At 45.0% G+C, this 24,482-nt stretch overlaps 1 pseudogene across 1 annotated transcript in view; it reads right to left on the bottom strand.

Moving 5' to 3' along the window:
- LOC308074109 (glutamate receptor ionotropic, NMDA 3B-like) overlaps positions 1–24,482 on the bottom strand; it is a 79,032-nt pseudogene that overhangs the window by 23,860 nt on the left and 30,690 nt on the right. The window contains exons 3-10 of the transcript in view: positions 19,709–20,152; positions 19,275–19,351; positions 17,012–17,080; positions 14,793–15,298; positions 11,958–12,229; positions 10,835–11,071; positions 7,176–7,322; positions 6,459–6,652 (exon numbers count right to left, since the gene is read on the bottom strand). The product of the transcript in view is annotated as a glutamate receptor ionotropic, NMDA 3B-like (transcript). The remainder of the gene's footprint in view (positions 1–6,458; positions 6,653–7,175; positions 7,323–10,834; positions 11,072–11,957; positions 12,230–14,792; positions 15,299–17,011; positions 17,081–19,274; positions 19,352–19,708; positions 20,153–24,482) is intronic.

The following is a 24,482-nucleotide window of genomic DNA, read 5'->3' on the forward strand; positions in this document are numbered from 1 at the left end:
ACTCTGGATAGACGCTGCTCCTCCACATTTTCTTCAGAGCCTGTCTCTTCATCATCATCATCCAGCGGCGGACTGGCCATTTGGCGTACCGGGCAAATGCCCGGTGGGCCGCTGGGCCAGTGGGCCAGCCCGTTTTCAGATTATTACGGTCATTTCCGGGTCGCGCGGCCCAATTATTAGTTACGTTAATGTTTGGGCTAGGATGCTTTCCAGCAGGGGCCTCAGTGCGGCTGCAGAGTTCATGTGCAGGGCTGGGCTGAAACAGTGAACCGCTCCACCCCCCCCCCCCCCCCCCCAGTCCGGCCCTGTCATCATCACTCGTATCATTATTTGCAGGCTGTGCCGCTTTTTTGCTGTAGAGTATATCCATAACGGCCAGGTGGATGGCGTGGCAATAGCACAGCTGGTGTTCAGGGAGGACCAGTTTTCCATACTTCACCATCACAGAGGCTCCGTCGGTGGTGGCACACACGATGTGGTCATCCATGTTAAGGGAATAGATTGCAAGTTTATCATTCATAAGCTCAACCACTCTCTCGGACGTCATGCTTCCCTCAATCCGGAAAACCCCCAGGTTCCAATGGTCGTCCTCAGTGTGCAGGTTAATGTTCATAAATCGCTTGTTTTGTAGGGAGGTATATTCATCCATTGTAAGCGAGAAACGAACACCCGTGTTGCGTATCATCATTTTAAAGGCATCGACCAGATGGCTCTGTTGCTCCGCCGCAAAGGCCTGCACCTTCTGCGCTATCAAGTCTGGGTTTGTTGGCAACTTGTGGCCGTCATTCTCCAGGGCATGTCGGAGATATGCACTCTTTGCTATAGCATTGATTGAAAATCCATCCAGCGCGGCAAGCTCGGCCAGAATCGCATTGAATGGTTTCTTTGCACCGAAGTAGGAGTCGAGTTTCATTTGTTTGCCAGGAGGCCCAGCGTCGCTTGTCTCACGGCTCTCGCCAGCTCCGCTGCCCGACCTGTGGGTGGCCATGTGTCTAGCCAAACCACTGGTTGACCCTCGAATGCACTTTAATATTTTTTTGCAGGTATTGCATTTAGCCTCTCCGTCATTTATTTTAGTAAAATCCTTCCACACAGCTGAGCCTGAAGAAGCCGCCATGCTCGCACGGTTGGCGAGGATATTGTGGTGGCAGGCAGCCTAATTGCCAATTGTTTCCGCGCTGTATCTGTCCGCAGCCTTTCTACAATTAGTAGTAATTTCTAACAAGAAAAAAAAAACGGGATCCCAGGAACCGAAGTCATTTCCCGGGACGGTAAATAACCTCGGGATTCCCGGGATTCCCGCATCCCGGGATTCCCGGTGTTAAACCCTACTGCATACCCCTGAACAGGGTTAGGGGAAATTATATTGCCGGGGGCACACATACAGAGACATTTTAACCACTGATTAAGTGCTTACACAAAATTAACAGTGCTCCATGGACAGCCAGTCTTAACACCTGCTTGGAGAGGGATGGGATCTGTGAGCTGTTTACCACAGATGACCTGTATGAATGAACCAGTGTACACATCTTTAACAATGTCAACATAAACTTGCAGTAGATGGAATTCCTCAAGAGCTGTTATCATGACATTATGTGCAAAAGTGCCAAATGCATCACGGAAGTCCAGAAAAACTGCAAAGTATTCACTAGACCCATGCTTAAAATCGTCAATTCCTGTTTTGAGACAAAACACATGTTCATTCATGCCTTGCCGATTGATGTAGGCCTTTTGCTTGGGAGACAAGATGTTTTCATCCACAAGCCACGGGAGGATTCGGGCAAGAATGCACTTCATAAACACCATATAGATGGTAGGTAAGAGGGAAATGTTTCTCCAGGTAGACGGATCGTCCGGGATATTGTCTTTTTTGGGAATTCTATAGATGAGGGCTCCCATCCATGAAGCAGGGACCCTCCTGTTCTCCAAGCAGACATTAAATATAGCTGTCAAAACGTCTGACTGCGTAGCCCTAAGATGCTCATATGAAACACCGTCCATGCCACATGCACTATTACTGGGTAACGCCACCGGAAACTTCCCATGTCGTTATATTTTAACCCCAAAAATGGAAAAATAGAACAAAAAAACTTTTCGTTTTCATAGAAACCCTATTTTCTAACATAGTCCCCATATGAGTTGGTGTTATTTAAAAATAAATAAATAAATAATAATAATAAAATCAGAACCAGTAAGAGGGGGTGTTGCTCCTAAAAACAAAAAACAGAAAAAAAAATATGACAATATGACGTCAATGTTATTGCTCTTTCTTCTTATATTGTCCCTTCCCTCCTCCCCCTTCCTCCCTCATATCAACTCAGTGTTACCTCTTTTCTTTAAGCAGAATATCTTCAATTCCCACTTCCAGTTCCTTGAAGATATTATGTTCCATCGCTCGTCTCCTCCGCTCCACTCGCTTCCATTCCGGGACGGAATGGAATATGGTTCTCTCCATATTCCTAAGGCGATTTTGCCCGGAATATTCGTCATAAAGACCCACATTTTGCCGCACAATTTGAAGAACCATTTCTTTCAGTTTCGGTTTTTCGTTTTCTTTCAGGTTTGCCAGTTCCCACCTGATGTTGTGTGGGAGTTCTGACTGATCCAGATTGTACTGAATAACTGTTAGCTTACATAATGTCTTCAGACTAGGCCTTAAATCTAACATGAACAGTTCATCAGTGTGAACAGGCTCTGCGTTAAAACCAGAGATGAAGAAGTATCGCTTGAATCCATCAAAGATGATCATACGATCTCCCACCATGCAACATAACATTCTATACATTGATAACGGGCCTTTTCCTTTGGGCTCCACCTTGTTCCAGGAGAAGGTCTCTGGATTGAATTTCCACAGATCATTCAAGTCCTCGTTATGGCATTGGCCACCAAATATGTACAGCTCTCCATTGTAGGCAAAGGCTGAATGATCATTGCGTTCTTGTGGGACGCTGAAAGAGCGACGCTGAAAGAGCGCAGGAGTGCTAAGCCAGCAGTTGGTCTCTGTGTCAAACACACTAATGCCGTTAAGCCTGTATTCCCCAACCACTCTGCCCCCAAATACAAACATCTTTGTCCCAATGATGGTGGCAGAGGAACCCTCGGAAGCAGTTGGTGGAGTGCCTCTGGTGTTAATTAAAGACCAGACCATTGTGGTTGTGTCCAACTTGTAGATGACATTAGTGCATTGAGCCCTCATTGCGTATATGGCCTTCCCCAAGACACAGGCTGAGTAGTCGCAGTACCCCTTCTCTGGAACCTTCCCACAATCCCTGGGCTTGAACCATCTGTGGGTGTCGACATCAAATGCATAAAGACATCCTTCCACCAAAATGTAGATGGAATGTTCGATCAGCATAGCTGGCTCCAGGCCACATATGGAGGGAACCTCAAGGGGATGTTCTCCTCTTCCAGCTGTCACAGGGGGTAACATCATCCAGCACAGAGACACTGTATTGAAGACATGCACTACAATCTGATTGCACTTGTCTTCTTCAAAGCAGTAGACCTCGTGTCCAACTACCACAGCACCATGGAAGTAATTATTTTCTGTTCGATTCCGATGTACCACCCACTGAAACATTTCACTCACCAACACGAATCAGTGCTGATAACCAATTTACAAGTTGTAAGAAAGCAGGTTGATTTCTTGGTAAATCACATTTGTACCTAGTCATTTTAAAGGACAGTTACATGGTTGTGATGATGTCATGATGTCATTGCGTGATGATGTCATCAAAATAAGTAAATAATACATTATTACACAAACCAGTGATTTTTGGGCGGTGAAACCGCCCCTATAAGTGAGGTTTGGAAATTTGTACAATTATCCTGCGCTGTGAAATTTGTACAATTATCCTGCGCTGTGATTGGCCAAAAAGTACTCCGATGCTTTGTGATTGGCCAGTGTCACATGACACATGTGCATAGCCCTATATAAGAAACCATAACCTGAAAAAAATTATAATTAGTTTTTTCAAGTTATGGTTTCTTCCATCATAAAGAGTGTTTCAATAAATGTATTTATCTTTTGTACATGATTGGTTGACTCCATTCAGTATTGTGATTAGCTAGCAAGACACCGCCCACTTCACACAGGGTGTGATTTTTAAATTAGCAGCTGATTTATTCATTTTATTACAATATCTCTCACACACACACACACACACACACACACACACACACACACACACACACACACGTGCACATAAACTAGAAGGTATTATGTATACAGTATAAACTAAAATAAATGTTTTACTTTAAGCCTAGCTAAAAGCTTGTGTGGGGGGGCGGGGGGGTCTGCTTTTAAAAGAAGACTCTGTTGTAGCAGACCTTAAAGGAGGAGTTCACCCAAAACATTACTTATTTTCTATCAATTGCACACCCTATGAAGCCTTGAATCCATGGATTCTTTTTCGTTTTTGTCGCATTCTTAAGCTAATAATTTGATTCCCGTCTCCTACCGGCTAATGTATCCGGTAGGAGACACAAAGTAGATTATTTGTGTCTCCTACCGGAAATACACACGGTCATCAAATTATTGTCTTAGGAATGCCACAAAAACAAAAATAAATCCATGAAATCAAGGCTTCATGGGGTGTGTAATTGATAGAAAATAAGTCATTTTTTGGGTGAACTCCTCCTTTAATTCAAGTGGAAAAGAATTCCAGAGTGTACTGTAGGACCATAATGACTCTAGGCAGCACCATAAGCTGATTTAGAATTTATTCTAGGTATAATGAGGAAAGCTTTATCTGATGATCTAAGGGATCTGTTCGGCACTTATTCAGTGAGCATGTCAACAATGTAGGAAGGAGCTAAGCCATTCATAGGTTTAAAAACAACAAGAAGTACTTCAAAATCAAACACTGACTCACAGGCCAGACTAACTGGAATCCAGCCTTATTTTATACTAGACTGGGCTGATCAGATCACCTCCTTACTATTCAGGACATACACTCCGCAAAATTTACTGCAAAAACAAAGGGTGACTTTACAGTGTCTTTGCCAGGAAAGCACAAAACTCTTGTTTTCCTGCCTGCCTATAGCAGTGACCTGTCAGATAGAGCCAGCTGGGAGAACAGAGGATATAGGCTCCTTCAGGGAGAGAAGCAACTCGGAAGTTATCCAATGTTTGGCCGAGGAGCAGGTCTGTGAGTATATGCCTGCTTGCATGTGTTTGCGTGCGCGAGCGAGCTTGTATGTGTGTGTATGAGTGCATGCACGTGCGCGTGCGCGTGTGTGTGTATAAATGTGTGTTTGCATGTGCATGTATGTGCACATTTGCTGCTCTGTGCAAAGTGCATAGAGTATCCAGTACATCTACTGTATAAGCTATAACTCCCTCGTCATCCTGCATCTCGTGGGCTTCATGTGTGTGGGTCTCTCTCTCTCAGGGAGATTTCAGGGAGCGGTATAATGGGGTCAGTTAGTTCTGCCAGCAGAGTGTTTTATTACCTCCTGTTCCCTGCACTGCTGTGACTTTGTGCTATACATCGCATGACCTCGCAATGTAAATAAGCCCTTCCTTCGTCCAATATACCATGTTCTGATCATCATCTCTGCATTATATTCGCAAACAAGCGCTGCATGTCTTTCTCTCTGCTCTATCACACATTCAGTGCTTGCACGCACGCACGCACGCACGCACGCACGCACGCACGCACGCACGCACGCACGCACGCACGCCCGCACACACTGCTAAACTATCTCAACATCTTTGTCGGTGCTTCTGTCGTGCTGTGTGTACTTTGTGGTGTTTGATGTGCTTTGAGGGGATTAGCTGTGAATGTGTGCCATTTTCACAGTTTGTTTAAAGGAAGTGTGCCTGTGTCAGCCAGGGGACTGTACTGAAGCGTTCTGTATTTCATTTAGTGTGTGTGTGTGTGTGTGTGTGTGTGTGTGTGTGTGTATGTAATGTGTGTGCAGTGTGTCACTGAAGAAGAACACCAATAATGACAATAGTTTACAAGGTACTTTTGAAGAGCAAGGTGAGGACGAATTGTGGTAGAATTATATCTCATATCGTTATTATGGACCTTTTGCTTAGCATATTATAAGAGTCAAGTCGTCACGATGACTTAGGGCTGGTATCTATTGTTTTGGTACAGCTTGGTCCTTATGACACGAGCAGCTTCTCTCTTATCTTGAGTATAACTATGGACTGATCCCTGTGTTCGACGCAGAACTAATACTGACCTGTGTGCGTCTAATGTACTCCCACCCATGATATCATGTATTAAAGCACAACCACCACCACCTTGAAATAACTGTTTGCCTCATCAATTACTGATTGATCCAGGATTCCTCGACACAGGTTACATCAGACATGAAACCATGTAAAAAAACGACGCACATGCTTGCGGGCCTGCATACTGTGTGTGTGTGTGTGTGTGTGTGTGTGCGCGTGGGCGCGCGCGCGAGCGTTATGTCTCCCAACGTGCGCTGTGCATGTGTCTTACTTTAACATGTGCACTCCTTGTGGGGTGGTGGGCTGGTTGAAGCGGCGCATGTACTCGGCCATCTCAGGGAAGCTCTTCTTCGTGTAGTCCTCAGCGCTGCTCTCCTTCACCGTGCCGAAGCGGAAGCCCAGGGAGGGGTGGTGGGGGAGAGAGAGAGAGAGACAGGCAGGCAGTGTTTTGAGATTATGATCAGCCTAATATCGGATTCACCACAGTCATGAACTCCCTCCAGGGCTTGAGGAAACGCAAGACAATAATCCTTCATAAATAATTCTGCTCTTTACTCATTATCCTGTCCTTGTGTCAGATGATAGATCTAGCAGTGTGTGTGTTTTGTGTATGCTTCTTTATGCTCGAAGCGTGTTATTGTGTATGCTTCTGTGTGTCTGTCTGTCTTGTCTGTCTGTCTGTGCGAGTGTGTATGTTTATGTGCTCTCACCTGTGTGGCCGTATGCATATATATTTGTGTATCTACACTGTGCGTGTGTGTGTGTGTGTGTGTGTGTGTGTGTGTGTGTGTGTGTGTGTGTGTGTGTGTGTGTGTGTGTGTGTGTGTGTGTGTGTGTGTGTGTGTGTGTGTGTGTGTGTGTGTGTGTGTGTGTGTGTGTGTGTGTGTGTGTGTGTGTGTGTGTGTGTGCGCGCCTCTTTTGCTTACACACATGCACATGTGCTTTCATACATGCTTCCGCAGGCATGCGTCCTTGCACTCAGGCTAACCTTGTCATCGTGTATTCCCGATACCTCTTCAAAGACCTTCTCCCCCACCATTACTGCTGCTAGGTTAGCAGTATAGCTGGACAGCACCAGCAGACAAAATATAGCCCATAGGTTCATCAGAAAACGCCCTGTCCAACACTTGGGAGTCTGCAAAATGGAGAACAAACAGCTGAAAATACTTTTACTTTGAGGGGTTATTTGATGAAAGAACCAATATATATAACAGATTGTTATCGTGACATTGTTATATTGGAAGTTTTACCAAAAAGACAACAACAAAGCAATGCTTCTAAAAATGTCACAAGACACCAGACAAAGAAATATGTCAAGTTGACAATCAAAGTAATCAAATGAATGAATGACAGCTAAACTTGACGAGAAAACAATACAAGGACAACCGCAGATAAATGAAAGTGATATGTGTCATAAATCAAAAGGGACCGACAGACGCTGAAGATGAAATAGAATTCAGAAGTGTGGCAGTGAAACACGGTACAAACACCTTAGAAAAGGTTTTCAATGTGGGGGCCAAATGGAAAGGAGAGGAATATATATATATAAAACATGTCTTTTCAATTCACATTTTGAGCATGTCATTATTGTCAAAAATAGCAAAAATACTAGATCTACAAGCTTACAACGCATCACGTTGCGATGCGCTGTGAGCTCGTAGATCGACTATATTTTACTATGTTCTTTTTTTGTTTTCTTTATTAAGGTCATTTCAATGGGGGGCATGGAACAGGGTTTGGGAACCCCTGCCGTAGAATATACATTAGGAACATCTGTTCCTCCAGAGAAGTTGACGCGACAGGTGAATCCAGAGGAGAGCTGTGACCTCTAACTGATGTCACCAAATAAATCCACTTTAGTCATGCGAGGGACATGCAGAGGAAGGGGAAGAGACACAGAAGGATTTAAAGGATTAAAGGACGATTTAAGCCTTCAATCATTAAGACACGGCTTCAATATTAGGGTGATCATGATGTTGTGCTTAAGTGGATGTATTCAGAGACCGTATATGCATAGACATGCACGTGTGTGTGTGTGTGTGTGTGTGTGTGTGTGTGTGTGTGTGTGTGTGTGTGTGTGTGTGTGTGTGGACTTGTGTTAGTGTTTGGGGTCATCGTCGTGTTCAAGGATAGGCTACCGGAATTTGTGTTGAGGGACAGAGTTGTCTGCTGTGGTTGAACCCATGACCTTTCAAGTATATGACATTCTCTCTAATGCTATAGGCAATGCCAGAAGCTGTGTTATTCTCACTGTTTTGTTTAGGGCCACTGTCATAATATTATGAGTTTTTTTTATTAAATATTCTATTGCATTATATGCTGAGTAAACTGCTTAGAAGGCACAGAGAGGACAGAGGGGAATAATTTAAGCAAATGTGCATTTTTCTGAATTTCATTTTAATGTGGAAAACATTTGAATAGTGAGAATGCGTTAATGTTATAATGGAAGTGTTGATAATTGAGAGCTGAGAGAGAGAGAGAGTGAGAGACACCCCGTACACTACTCTTTTTCCTCAGTGCTATAATTGATCACGCCGGGCAGAGCAGTGCCTCCCGTGACACTGTCAGTCATACGTGACAGCTTGACACACGCGAGTGTACGTCTTAACCCTTTAAGACCGGGAACGCATTCTGTGCCATTTTAAGATTTCTTTGGGCTATTCAAAATACAAGCTCACAGCGCGGCACCGAGTGCCGCGCTATGAGCTTGTAGATCTGCTTTCTTTTTTTTCGTGTTTGTGCAAATCTTTGAATATATATATATATATATATATATATTTTTTTTTTAAAGCAAACATTTTTAACTCAAATCTTTGCTTCTGGGGATTCTACAAATGTCTTCTAAATCCTAACATTTCTGGAAAAACATATGTTTCTATGCCAGTGGTGCTCAAACCTTTTCATGTCAAGGACCCCCAAAATGATATGTATTTGGCTGCGGACCCCCATCTCAAAATATGTTCCAGGGACCCCCCAGAAGCAAAGATTTGAGTTAAACATTTTTTTAAAAAATATATATATTCAAAGATTTGCACACGTTTTCACGAAAATAACAGATCTACAAGCTCATAGCGCGGCACTCAGTGCCGTACTATGAGCTTGTAGATCTGCTATTTTTAAATAGCCAAAGTGTAAAATAATATATAAAGTGGTTACACAGATGCGTTCCCGGTCTTAATGGGTTAATCCACTGCCACCAGATATACACATGGAAACAAATTGAAAACGAAAGCAAAATAAATTGTTCTCATCGCTGGAGACGAAATTGGTTTTGTTCTTCTCCTATGTTATGTATTCATTTATGCACGCGTACGTGTACACCGCCTCGGACAGTCTGATAGGAATTAGACTCCCATTTGTTTTTCCCGCCTAGCCGGATAACGCCTTTCATTTATACAGCCAGTCTTGCGCAACACAAGACAAGCGATAACCGTCCTTCTCATTTCTTCCTCCTAACCACGCACCGGCCTTCACCCTGCTCGCTGTCTCACCCTCAGCCCACCCGCTTGCCCTCTCCCCTTTTACATGGTTCCTTCGCCCGCCGGCCTCCGTATCACCCACTCTCTTTAGCAATTTCCATCCCTGCTCGGCCATTTACCCTTTACCCTCTTGCCCACCGTTTCCATGCCAACCTTTCCATCACCATGTTTTTTTTCCCGGAAAATGTCTGCCCTCTATGTCCACTGTCCTACCAACCCTCCACCCCGCTGCTTCCTCCTCTCATCCAATTATTCCCCCATTTACTCCCATCAGCTCGTGCCGTACCTTTCAGTCTGATGTCCTGGGGTAGCCAACCCCCCCCCCCTTTCTTCTCTGAGGTCATCTCTCTCTATCACCCTCTCAGTAACTCTCTATATGTCTATCGGGGCACTTACCCTCTCCCCTCTCTCAGTGTGAGAGTACCACCCCCCCTCTCCCCCAGGTAACTTGCTACATCATCACTGTATTCCTACTTCACCTCTCTCCCATCTATCTCCTGTTTCATGGCTATGGCTCACCACAACTCTCCTCCCTTGCGGTCAGGTCCGTCCACCCAGAGCCCTGACCTCTCTCCCTCCCTAATCATATAACTCACCCCCCACACGCACGCACGCACGCCAGTGGTGTAAAGTAACTGAGTACATTTACTCAAGTACTGTACTTAAGTACATTTTTGAGGTACTTTTACTTTACTGTAGTATTTCCAATTTTCAGTACTTTTACTTCTACTCCACTATATCTCAGAGGCAAATATTGTACTTTTACTCCACTACAATTATTTGAAAACTTTAGTCACTGGTTACTTTGTAGATTTGGATTATTATTACAAAATATACATTACCCACTTCAGCCCTATATATACTGTACATTTCGGCCATTTGCAAATAGACGAACTACAAGCTCACAATGCGTCGCATCAGAGCTTGTAGATCTGCTATTTAATTTTTTTTAATACATTTTATACATTTGAAAACTTGTGAAATGGGACATTCTGCATAATGAGTACTTTTTCCACCACTGACCCCCCCTAAACGCGCGCACACACACACACACACACACACACAGACACACACACACACACACACACACACACACACACACACACACTAAAATGGACAACACTGGCTTATAAGTATATAATATCCATTCATCAAAAGCTTGTCTTACCTTGGTGGCGACAGTGCGTCCAAACAGTATGGCGTAACAGAGGTTGAGGGCAGAGGAGTAGGAGAAGACACGCAGCCTGTTTCTGCCGTGGGGGGTCATGCCAAAGGGACTGTTCCACTCGTACAGGGTGAGGAAGAGCGCTGTAAGGTGCAGTGTGACGAAGATGCCCACCCACATGGACCAATGTAGGGGCCACATGAAGGCCCCGATGGGGGCTGCTGTGTCCCGACTACGCACCTAAGAGGATATCACAGTCAGAATAAATACTAGTTTATATTATATCAACTCTTATTTCTGTTGAAAGTACATTTTGTCATGGTATCAATTAAACTTAAATATTAATGTGTTTTTTCCCCAAATACAAAAATGTTACCTGATCTCTATTGATGTAGTTTTTCTAAAATGTGCCTAATTTACTGTACATTTTGATTGATCAGCAAACTGTGATATATTCTGACAATTACTTTAAGTCCATTAAAGTGATTGTCAGAATATCACAGGTTGTTTAAAAGTTGTGCAGCCTATCATTTGTTAATAAGTAGCTGTCACTTTGTGCAAGAGAGGATATCTCATTCTGATATCACAGACTGTTTGTCCCTGGTAAACTGTCAGATCTTATACAGTATTTTAAATGTTCCCCACAGAGAGAGAAGTTAAATGACTGCAGTGGGTTTCAGATTCCCCCATCAGCTTCCTCTTATACTCATTATAGACTCTCCCACTGCTGCTTGCCTGGACTCTCGTAATTAAAACGCCAGCTCAAAAACTAAGCAAACTAATTATTGACTCCCTAACGATCGCCTGTTCCTCAGCAGAAGGCAAGGGCCGTTCGAGGAGAAAAAGGGTGACGTGAAATAGCATTCGACCATATTGTCAGGCCATATTGAAATAGTGTCAGAAGCACAGAGGGGTGAGATTGACAAATCACAGAAATACTGCTGCCTACTTAATCCTGCCACCGACTATCACTCACAGTGTGGCAGTAGATCTCTCTGTGACACGGCGGCCTGTCCTCTCACGTCATTAAAATGCAGGCATAAAATACTCCAGCATGAAACTAATGATGACTCCTGCCGATCCCCCCTGCTCCACCCATGAATCCCCACCCCCACCCGCTCCTCACCAGAATGCCCAGGCTGGTGGAGTAAAAGGGAGAGGTGAAGTCGATAACCCTGCTGCGGGCAGAGTTAATGGAGAAGGAGGTGACAGCCATGTCCGCCATCCCACTCAGCAGGTCTCCTACGAGCCCCGACCAGCGGTCCGCGCCGCTCGTCGCCCCGTACTTCCCGTCTCCGACGATGTACAGGTCAAAGGTGAAGCCCATGTCTTCGGCCAGCTTCTCCAGCAGGTCGATGCAGTAGCCGTAGCAGCACTTCCGCAGGTCATCAGGCAAGGCTAGGGAGATGAATTTCACCCCACACGCCCCCAAAAAAATGTAAATAAAAATGATGAGGTGACATTTGTTTAGCGCAACAGAATATTCATAGGCACGTTTTTAGAAGTGCACCGGCTGCATTTCTGCAGCTGTTGACCGTGGATCATAAGAACGTATTGGATGGATTCCCGCATGACGGGAGCATTGCTACATTTTAATGAGCGCAGTTCCCAGGGTGGGACGAAATGTATTTCTGTAATTTGGATCCCAAGCTGAATAACTTTAAAAACTCTTGAACTTAGAAGGAAAGAGTATGAAACATTGAAGTGTCAGCACTTTTCTATCTTATTTAACCTGCGATTCGCTAGGCTAGTGAATGCCATGCATTTTATATCTAGTTTTCCACTGATTTTTTTCTTTTCTTTTATCTTAAAATCTGAAAAGGAACACAGACATTCCCCTGCGGCGGCTGGTCCCAGTACTGACAGCTTAAAAAATGACAATTGGCCTTTCTCCTTGAAAAAAAAGAAAACAGAAGTCTCATACTGGGCTTACCAGGTGGTCCCTGCATGCTTGTGGACAGAAAGTGTCATAATGATTACCATGGCTTAAAGCTAAGCGCTTCCAGTGTGGTAGGGTGCTTACTGGCTTAGAACACCAGTGAGCGCTCAGACATGAGTGCTCAGTAAAGACCAAGACCCCAGCTTGAAGCAGACAAAAGCCAGAAATATCTTCATGGTCAATTCAAAGACCTTCACTCTGCGTTTGTTTGTATGGAATGTTTCCATTTTGTTCCAACGCATGCTGCCTTCATTGAATTCATTAGAACCATTTCATTCTAAGTGTGTCCTAATTTCCTTTGTGGTAATAGCACATACTGCCTCTTGTGTGATGCTGCAATTCGGTCATTTATTCCGTTTTGGGGAATATGAATCAAGCCCAAACATGACACTGCCCAAAATAGGAATAGTGTGAGCAAAAATATGCAAAGAGAGTGAATCAAACTCTGAAGTGTGACAAAAACACCTTATGGGCCCAATTGATCATTCTCTGTTAAACTAATACTCAAGATGGTACTGTGCATGTAAATGCATGCATCTGTCTGAAGCATATTAGTAAAACGTTATCTCATAATTATGACTAATGATAATTCAATTCAGTTAATTTCCACTATTTTCATTGCAGGTGCAAAGAACTTACATGTAACTCCCGAGTTAAACAACAAAAAAAGAATATCCATGAGGAACATTTGGTGAAATGGAGACATTTCAACCTAATTGCCATTATGACTAATGGCTCATGTAGACATTATCATCTATAAACTGTACTGTATATCGTTGCTGTTGGGCATAAACTTTGTATCTCCTTATTTAATCTTTTTATGTTTTTAATTATTTAATACCCTATATCGCACTTTGTATGACAGCGTTGCACAAAAGTAGCAAAACAAGAAAATGTACAAGCACAATATGCTGTCTGCTACAAAAATAACTGAGCAATGGCTCCAAGCCATTGGTATTGTCTTTGAAAAAGATTGACCATTTGAACTAGATAAAAGGCACAATTCCTTACAGAGTGTAACTTCTGAATTCGCTTATAGAATGCTGATATACGTTGAGGTTACTATAAGGTTACAATAAGAACTCGCCCCTGTCTTCCCTCTTGTTAACAGCATCTTTAGAATAACTCTTTAGCGTGTTAAGAGTAAAAATATAAAAATGTACCTGTATTTTGCTGTGTGCAATAGACCAGTACATTACAGTACATCTGTACATATATTCCTAATATATGCACATACTGTATTACTGGTAATACTGTATGTAGATACTACACTACCTAGGTCTTCAAGTTTATTTATATGCCATTCTTGTTGATGATAGATTGCAAAAGTTGTCCACCTATTGGTGACCCATACACTTTGCACACCTAACTGGTCCAGGTGCAGAAGGCCAGGGCGGATGTTAAGTCATTTTTATACTGTCTGTCTTTATATGTGTATATATATATATATATATATGTATATTATTGTTATACTACTTCTCTGTACTTGCTCTCTATTCTTACCTATATCTTTGTTTCATCCTTACTGCGGTGCGACTGAATTTCCCTCAGGATTAACCCATTAAGACCTGGAACTGTGTCATTTTTAGATGAGCTAAAAAGCATTATTTTACACTTTGGGCTATTCAAAAATAGCAGATATACAAGCTCATAGCGCGGCACCGAGTGCCACGCTACGAGCTTGTAGATCTGCTATTTTTGAAAAATCGTGAAAATGTGTGCAAATCTTTGAATATATATATTTTTAAAGCAAACATTTTTAACTAAAATCTTGGCTTCTGGGGGTCCCTGTAACAAGATATTTTGACTGGGGTCTGCGGCCAAATACATATCATTTTGGGGGTCCTTGACATGAAAAAGATTGAGCACCACTGATATAGAAACAAGTTTTTCAGAAAACTGTTGGGATTTAGGAGACATATAGAATCGGCTTCAGATCTCAATGATAAATGCCTATCCTATCCTATCCTATCCTATGCTATCCTACATGGTCTTTACACCATGTGTCAAAGTACAACTCACCTTCTCCCTCCCAGTCTGCGACTGTGAAATTTGGGTTGTGCAGCTGGCTGAAGAGGCCCTGTAGCAGGTCAGAGCGGTTGGTTCTAGGGTCCAGACACAGCACACCGGCCGGACACAGCCCGTCCTCGTCCACCTCGCGCGTGTGGACGAACGGGTGCTCCACCAGGGTCACCACCCTCAGCCGGGTGCCCTCCACGGACAGACCGGGCCTCCAGCGTACCACGGGGGCGCCGTCCCCTTGGCCGTCTCCTCCCCGGCCCCCGCCCCCCTGGCCCGCATGTCCCGGGCCGCCCCCCGCGCCCGGTCCTCCTCCGAGACCCACGACGCCTTCCTCCAGCTCCAGCCTGCCCCGGGTCCACTGGCCCACCGTCACCCAGGCCGGCTGGCCCAGGGCGCCTCTCTTCAGGCTCCACACGTGGAACAGCTGGGAGGACTGGACGTGGGAGAGGCTGGGCTCCACCTGGATGGGCCCCGTGGCCCCCGTGAAGGAGGTGTTGGAGAGGAATCTGAAGAGAGAGAGAGACAGAGGTTGAGGGAGGGGAGAGTTACAGAAGTCAAGCTGTCTTAACCCTATTACACTTTATTGACCGGGGGCCCCCAGGGGTCTATACTTGGTCCACTCCTTTTTTTCCCTCTACACCAAATCTCTGCAGAAATAGGGTTTGCGCCGTGTGTGTGTGTGTGTGTGTGTGTGTGTGTGTGTGTGTGTGTGTGTGTGTGTGTGTGTGTGAGAGAGAGAGTCAGAGAGACAATATGTGTGCGTTTCCTCCTGTTTGACCCCTTCCCACAGAGGACAGATAGAAAGAGCAGGAGACAGGTTAGACAGAAAAGGAAAGACATGCACTGAGAGGGAATAAGAGAGATGGTGTTGGGGCGTGCGTCGACTGTTGATTGTGTCTGAGGTCACCGGCGGAAATGGCAAGTTTTCACTCCTGTCAATAGAAAAGGTTGGCAAAGTTGTAGACCTCAGTCACTGGTGAAAAACATTCATGGCTCCTTCACCTTTTCTCTCTTTCTCTCTTTCAGGCTCTGTCACTCAGATACCTTTTTCTTTTATCGCCGCCAAGTTGAAAGTAAAAGGGGGGAGATTAGGGCTTGTCTGTCTGGCTTTCCACAACTAATCTTGCAAACCACTCGACCGATCAGCGCCAAATTTCTTGTTCAGTAGCTCAAGGAAGTAAATCTATGAATATATTTCACATATTGTGAATAGTGTTTTTGTCTGTGTCATATTTTGTCTGTGAATTCATAATCTCAGAACCTCCGACCAGTCTTGTCTTCCAAATTAGTTCCTCTCTGACATCAGCAATATGAAGTCATCAGTATGAAGTCAGAATTCTCTGGTGGACATTATGCACTCCTCTGAGCGACCCTCTCTAGTTCTCCTTTCTCTTAGACACACTTCAGTTTTCTTTTCTTTTTCACTTTCACCCCAAACCCATTCTCTCACAAAGAGAAAGGGGTGGGGGAAAGAAAGAACGACTTTGTTTTAAGCCTGTAAAACGCCCCCTTTCTCTTTCGAGAGAGAGAGAGAGAGAGAGAGAGAGAGAGAGAGAGAGAGAGAGAGAGAGAGAGAGAGAGAGAGAGAGAGAGAGAGAGAGAGAGAGAGAGAGAGAGAGGAGAGAGAGAGAGAGAGAGAGAGAGAGAGAGAGAGAGAGAGAGAGAGAGAGAGAGAGAGAGAGAGAGAGAGAGAGAGAGAGAGAGAGAGAGAGAGAGAGAGAGAGAGAGAGAGAGAGAGGAGAGAGAGAGAGAGAGAGAGAGAGAAACTTCCTCTATTAAATATGGGGAACGTCCAGGGGAATGAAAAGACTAAATTGATAGTGAGGGTCATTAACCTCACCTCCAAGTCCGAGCTATACGCTAAAGCCAGTCTGCGCAGTGCGCACCACACAGAATATGAATGAACGTGTCAGTGCATGTGTTTGTGTGCTGGGCCTGTCCCTACACAGTGGTGTGTGGTGTGTGTGTGTCCAACAATGTGTCGTTACTCACATGATTTACAAACAGCGACCTGCTGCTGATATCAGTTTTATAGATCGTGTCTACAGTATGCATGGATGTGTGTGTGTTTAAGTTATGGTTTCGTCCATCATAAAGAGTGTTTCAATAAATGTATTTATTCTTTGTAGCTGTCAGGTCTGCTGAGAGATAAACATCAGGAAGCCAACTGGACCGACTGAACATTTCGACACAGGCAAAGGTTTGTGAAAGCGGTTCACTGCTTCTCTATGGCGTGGTGATGAGGGACTGTCATCAGGCTGTCAATGATGACACGACGCGGTGGCGGTCTTCAGCCAGGGGTCAAGAGACATTGTCATTATGGTCACGGATGAAAAACGTAGAGGTTGGAACATTGTGTGTGTGCTGTCAACTGTCAGGTGAATTGGGTTGAAAAAGTGCTAAAAAGTTGTAAAAAAAAAAAAAATCACACCCTGTGTGAAGTGGGCGGTGTCTTGCTAGCTAATCACAATACTGAATGGAGTCAACCAATCATGTACAAAGAATAAATACATTTATTGAAACACTCTTTATGATGGACGAAACCATAACTTAAAAAAAAACAAATTTATGTTTTTTTTTAAGTTATGGCTTCTTATATAGGGCTATGCACATGTGTCATGTGACACTGGCCAATCACAGTCCTGAATAGACTGTGATTGGCCAATCACGGTGCAGGGTTAGGCGGGGTACTTTTTGGCCAATCACAGCGCAGGATAATAGTACAAATATCCAAACCTCACTTATAGGGGCGGTTTCACCGCCCAAAAACAGGGAGAACCATAATGACGGAGGAAAGGCAGTGTAGGGAGGGAAGATAAGAAGAAAGGAAGCAGGGAAGGAATAAAGGAAGGAAGCAAGAATGGAAGGATGAATGGGAAGGAGTGAAGATAGGAAAAAAGAAAAACATGACACACACACACTACTCGTGTGTGTGTGTGTGTGTGTGTGTGCACTCGCGTGTGTGTTTGAGAGAACACTGAAAGTAAAGTGCTAAAAATGCAGTAGCTGCCCAAAGTGTAGCCCACGGGCTACATTTGACTTATCGAGAGTAACTCATAGTGAGCTAAAGGCTGAAAATTCTGTCTCTGACTTTTTCCAAAGTTTTCCAATGATAATAAGTAAAAAAAGAAAAGAAAATCACCAAATGTGCTTGTTTTTCGCCCAAGGCATACTGGGTAGAGGCTCTGCATGCCAGTAGCTAAACTTGAGCTGATGGAACCCAAGGGAAATTAGAATCTGGTTTTGTGGTGTACAGTAGTTTATGATCAGTTGCCATGATAGACAGGCATTTCACATTTCACCACCTGCCCTTGGCCTGATTCATTGCATAAACTCTTCACCCAACACCACAACACTACACAACCACAAAGATACATCGTTTCATCATTAAAGAAAGACGTGTTTCACCTTTGGAATGAGTTCAGAAAGTGTAGAAATAGACTTGTACAGGTCCATTTTACACTTTCAGAGTTAAATAAACACTTAACTATGCAGCAGGGGGTTCCAGTGTGTAATAAGGTATGTACACTATGTACTAAGATTTATAAGATGTACCCGACGCAGACCACACAGGTCAAAACGTTGTACTAATAAAATTCACTTTTGGAGCCGCAAGAACGTGTACGGAAAATCTATTCTTTTCTTAAGTTGTACTATATAATATTTTTATCCTGCCCCCGTAGAAATTCTCATTTCCACCTTATATGGTTTCAGGGAGGTTGTGATGTATGTGGCTGTCGGTGTACGAGGTAGCCTACCTATAGAGGGCTGTGGTGCATTTTTATGATTTAAAAGCAGGAATGCAATTTGCATGTTCTAATCTGCTTTTACATTTGTGTGTGTGTGTGTGTGTGTGCACGTGCACAAGTGTGAATGTTTCTGTGTCCGTGCGCAAGCGCTCACCATCTCTGCTTGTGTGCAGCCGTGCATGCGGCGTGGTGGGGTGGGGTGGGGGGCTGTTTGCATGCATGCATTATCACTGTGACAGTGACAGGACGATGAGGACATGAAAGAAATGTGTCGGTGGCTTCTCTTCAAAAGCCACCTTGGACCGAGGCAGCAGTATAGCAGCAGTATACACAGTATAATTACTCGTGTTCATTTATCAATTTGTAACTCTTACAGTGCAAATTTGCACTCAGGATGTTACAGTGTAGACAGACCAGTGGGTCTTTAACTTTTTCACGTCAAGGACCCACAAATGAATTATGCTGTTGGATGTCTTAAAAATATAGCAAAATTGTCTATCTTCAAATAAGGCTTAAGTGGGGTTAAAGTGGTTAAACTGCCTTTGATGCTAAAATAACACATTTTACTGGTGACCCCCTGGAACCCCCTGAAGGACCCCCCCCCCCCACACACACACACACACACACACACACACACACTTTGAGAACCACTGGCGTAGACAAGGCAATTCCAACAGAAGCCTCCCGGTGGCTCTGTGTGTAAATCTGTATGCCACGAGGCCCCGCTCTCCACCTTTCAGTATGACTGAGCGGTTCAGAAAGCAAGAGGACAGACACGGACATCAGAGAGCGAACAGCCAGGACCAGCAGCTGAACAACCAGAGAGCGGCGGCTTCTGAGAGCTAATGAGTCTGCAGACATTCAGGGATGGGAGCGGAGAGTTCTGTGCGGCCTGTCGAACTTCTGAAAACACTCGTTTTGCTGGAAGACGTGGTCTGGTGTTCAATTTTGTGTCTACACCGTGAGAGCCAGTGTTAATTTATGTCTGGGAGTGTACAAATATATTTGAGTTAAATATGGATGACGCTGAGGATTTTACTGTGTGTATAATGAACTAAGTGCCCCAGGGACTTGTTTACTGCACAATAATGTGTGTGTACATACAGTACGTGTGTGCGTGTGTTTGTTTACTGATGGGTGTGCTTGTGTGTCCTGTATGTGTATTGCCTGCCTGTATGTGTTTATTTTGCGCATGTCTGTGTGCATGCCCAGCAGAAGCACCGAGGACACGGACGGAGAGGCGGAGCGTAGCAAACGAGCGGAGAGGATGCCGAGCACCTCCTCTTCCCTCTGGTCCTCCCGCCGCTCCTCGCTGGCGTCGCTGCCCCTCCTCCTCTTCTCCTCCTCCTGCTGCTGCCCCTCCGTGGGGAGCGCGAGGTTAATGACGTCCCAGAGCTGCCAGGTGGCGCCCGCATGCATCTGCAGGTGGGACAGCAGGCCCTCGCCCCCTTCCTCCCAGCCGGGACCGACGACGGCCACGCCCCCCCAGGTCCCCTCGCCCTCGCCCCCTGCCCCGTCGCGCTCCACCTCGCCCCCCCGCAGCACGGAGAGCAGCAGGCTGCTCAAGGCCGACGGAGGCACACGGGCCGACATCTGCAGGTGGAACCGGTTCTGGTGGAGGACGAGAGGAAAGGGAGGGGAGAGGCAGGGGGATGAGAGAAGGGGTGAGGAGGGAGGGGACATATGGAGATTGAAAGAGGGGAAGGGAAATGGAGGGGGGGATGAGGGTAGGGGAGCAAAGAAAAGCAAGATAGATAGCGGGGCACGAGACGAGGGACAGAGAGGGTAGGGGAGAGCACGAAAGAGGGTAAGGGAGGAGACAAAAGAGGAAAACAGAGATTAATAGATGTGGCCAAACCCCTGTATCCCACAGCTCCGCTTAATGCCAGGAAATGCAACAAAAAAAGAACAAAAAAAAAACACACAGTTGTTAGGGACGTAAAAAAAAGCAACCTACATAATAACCACAGTTTATTATTCACATCATAAAACCATAAATTCACTTCCACATTGATGCACGAATAAAAATAAGAAGATGGGTCTCTCAGACACATACTCAGACACCAACAGAGAGACGAGTCAATGATTTGTGACTAATCTTGCCACATCACTGTGCTTGGCAAGGGAACAGTGGCGTCCACAGTTCATCCAGAAGCCGGCTTAGCCGAGCTCCACTGCAAACACTGGCTTGTTTTATACGGCTCCAAATGGATAACACTGTTGTCCTTGAATACAGCTCACAGATGGACTTTACACCACACCCCTCTCCCCCCCCCCCCCCCGATAAAGCACCGATTCATTTTTCATCACCATGTCCCGTGAGCGAGGTTGAAGGACGGCCCCTTGTTTGGCGAAACAAGACTTGAAGATTTGCTTTTGCATTGACCCGAGAGATATTCCAGCACACACAATGATGAACACACCCGTTTGTCTTAAGATTGTTATATATAACGTTATATTCTCATTTAAATATATTAAATATATTCATCATCTGTTTTTACGTCTGGAGACTCCCGTCCGGGACAAGCTTCAGACGCGCCTTCTCCAGTATTTTATGTAAGTATTTAATAAGTATTTTGCACACCTACAAGGCAACATGGTGCGTAGGAGAAGACTAGATGAGGGCCGTAACATACTGAGAGAAAAAACTCCTGCACACTGTCTTCAAAAGCAAGAAAAAAAGTTTAATGAGAATATAACAAACGTTGCGGTCTATTAGCCCTTCATCAGGTTATCTTAAGATAACCTGATGAAGGTCTAATAGACCGAAACGTTAAAACTGTTTACGGTAAAAAAAAAAAATCTTGCATTTGAAGGAGTTTTTTCTTTCGGTTGGGGCCCTAGTCTGGTCTTCTCCTACGCACCTGTCGCCTTGTAGGTGTGCAAAATGCTTTTTTAATGACACCTGACAAACGACAGGGTAAATGGTGCAAAGAAAACAATTAAGTCTAAAGAGCGTCTAAATAACATGGACAATTAACCAACATACATTGTATAACTAGCATCTATCAAAACAACATCTGGTAGGAAGAAGTGATACAAGAAACGAGGAGTATAGTATACTGTAGGTAGTCTGAAGATGTGCGATGAGTCTGCAGTCCTGGTCTGGGAGCCAGGAGGGAGAAGAGTCTAGTACACTCGGAGCATTGGCCAGGGTGTCGTAGGGAAGAGAGGGACAGACGGCTGCCATGCCCTTCATAGGCTCTATGCACAGCAGCCATTTTGGAAAGAAATTGGGCCTCTTCGTACTTCCTTCACAGGTGTTACTAATGATACTACTGAAGGCTCTGTTCACTTCTGGTCAAACTGAGTCAGGGTGCTTATATTGTGCATTTTGGCTCACTGGAAACACTGCTACACCAGTGGGTCTCAAAGTGTGGTCCAGGGACCCTCATGGTTCCTTGAGGGGGTTCCAAATGGCCCCTTAAAAGGTGTGTAACTCTGAGAGTGTACAAATGGAACCAAATGGACCGGTAAGGGTCCATTTGGTTCCATTTGTACACTCTCAGAGTTATGGGGGTCCTTGAAATTAAAAGGTTTGAGAACCACTGTGCTGCATGAAATGGAACAGAGCCTTCATTAGTGTTGAGGGAATCAGACCCTGGGTCAACTAGACCCAGACTCCCCACCGGAACCCCTTCGAGATTTGCTATAGTCTCTCCGGTTACCGGAATTTTAACCTTACTCCTACTTATCGCTTTATCTAGAATGGATAAACTCTGTCTCTTGAGTTCAACCTAGAGGATCTATTCTCGGTAGATTACAAGTGGCTTCCGACAATGACTAGACTGCATTGCTCAGAACTCAGGCACAAATCTAGAATTAGATTTAATAAACACTCAGTGATCGGAGACCAATACTATTGCTTTGGCGTCTTTTACCAACAGCTACGGGACACAACTGCTGTTGTATCTGCGTGTGCTTTGGCATCAACTGTAACAGACCTAATTTCACTCTTGGCTCTGGCCTTATCACCAAGCAGTCAGTGCCAAGTTATCTCTCGTGAGCAGCGCTCTTTATCCTGCTTTTATGAGGATATAAGTGAGAGCCACTCGTTGAGAAACTTAACACCAATCACCTTACTCAGTAATAAGCATCAGATAGATATCTCCACTGGGGAAATATCGTGAGAATGAAACCTAAGACCGTGGGCAGGGCCTGTCCCAACCTGTGTCAGTTAGAGAGGAACTCTCAAACACAGGCTGGCTCCTATCTTTAATGTAGTAATTTGTGTTACCAATCTTACCACAGAAATACAGGAAAAGGACAAAAACCTGGATATCTTTCTCGGCTAATGAAGCAGTGGGGAGGCAGTCGTCGCACAAAAATGAAGTTCAATAAAAAGTATTTATTAAGAAGTGAGTTACAAATATAGAGTAGTAAAGTATTGAAAAGAGAAGAGGCCACCGAGGTGGCTATTAGCTGTATATGACAACAGATGTCTCTAGATGCAAAAGTCCAGGAAGAGTGTGCCCATCCCTGGGCGATCGGGGGTTAAATACATCAACCCCTGTGGCAGCACACTGTCATTACATGGCACCTTCCGCCCCCCCCCTTCCCGCCCAACTCTCACCCTCGAGGCACGTAGATACTTCCTGTCACGTCTCACTGGTTCCAAGCAGACAGTGCGTGACCTTGGCTTGTCTGGCCTGTTATCAGTTTACACATGCAGCTGGTGAGAAATTGTGTGTGGGAAGTTATCTAAGCAAAAACATTTTAAAGCTATGGCTAATACTAGCTAAGCATTTGTTTTACATGTTTTAATGATCTCTAATAGTAGGGACCCTGCTGGCCTCTTGGATCGGGTTGATATTGGGCGGGGGGCGCCCCGTAGAATCCTGTGTTAGGATGAGGGCTGGGGTAGGGTCCTTGGTGAGGTCCCCTCGGTGCATATGGGTGGGGGTACGTCGGTGGACCCCCCCTGTTGTAGGGACAGCGTTGTATGGTGGATTCCAATTGCTCCATTGCTCGCTGTCTGCGGGCCACCCAGTGGCTGGCGCCCACGCAGCACGGTTGTGTTTCAGCTTCTCTCTTTTCTTCTTGCTGGCCGAAACGGCAGATGCCTTGGGCGGGGGCCTTACAGGAGCTCGGGGTATAGGGGTCACATTGATGGCTTGAGCCTCGCTCTCAACAATTAGTATCACTGGTAAAACCTGTGAAGGAAGTAAGGAAGAGGCCCAATTTCTTTCCAATATGGCTCCTGCGCCTATTAGAGCCTATTGCCTAGTAGGTCATCACCAGTGTTTCAAATTTGATGCTTGCATGCAGCAACCGGAAGGCAGCGAAGGAAAGGGGGAGATGTGAAATTTAAGAGGGTTGAAGACCAGGCGTGCAGTGACATTCTGTAACATTTGTAGGTGTGAGCATGCAGGCATACTGGTGTCCACACATGCAAGACCATTGAAATGGAAATACCCCCACCATGGGAGTTAAAGGTAAACAGAGCACACCCGCTGTTGAGAGTCCTTGTGTTTCTTGCTGGAGCAGGGAAATCTGACTGAACTCTTGAGCGACATGGCGGAATTAATGCAGTGTGAGTGTGTATATATTCTTATTCCTGGGGTGGCTAGGCGTGTGCGGAGCAGGCCAGGGTGGACGTCATAAGGGGAGGTGTAGGCTCCTTGCGTTTGAAGCTGGTGGGGGGCCCAGAACAGGAGCAGGAGGGGAGGAGGAGAGGAGACATGAGGGGAGGAGTGGAGTGGCAGAGACAGCAGGAGGGGTTGAGATTTGTAGAGGTATAGAGATAGAGAGGAGCAGGTACCAACTACAGGTCTCCTGCACCTTGCAGAATGGAGCACTATTCAGCATATTAGGACTTGTGCTATAGCGCCTTCAATGTGTCAGACTATAGCATGCATGTCAGCGTGCTGTGGTGTTTGTCAAAACGTTGCTGGAACTCCAAGTTGAACTGTAGGAGAGTTAAAGCAGATTTGCAAATTTG

This window comes from Gymnoscopelus braueri (genome assembly GCF_963280865.1).
Source record: "Gymnoscopelus braueri genome assembly, chromosome: 19".
NCBI classification, from domain to species: Eukaryota; Metazoa; Chordata; class Actinopteri; order Myctophiformes; family Myctophidae; genus Gymnoscopelus; species Gymnoscopelus braueri.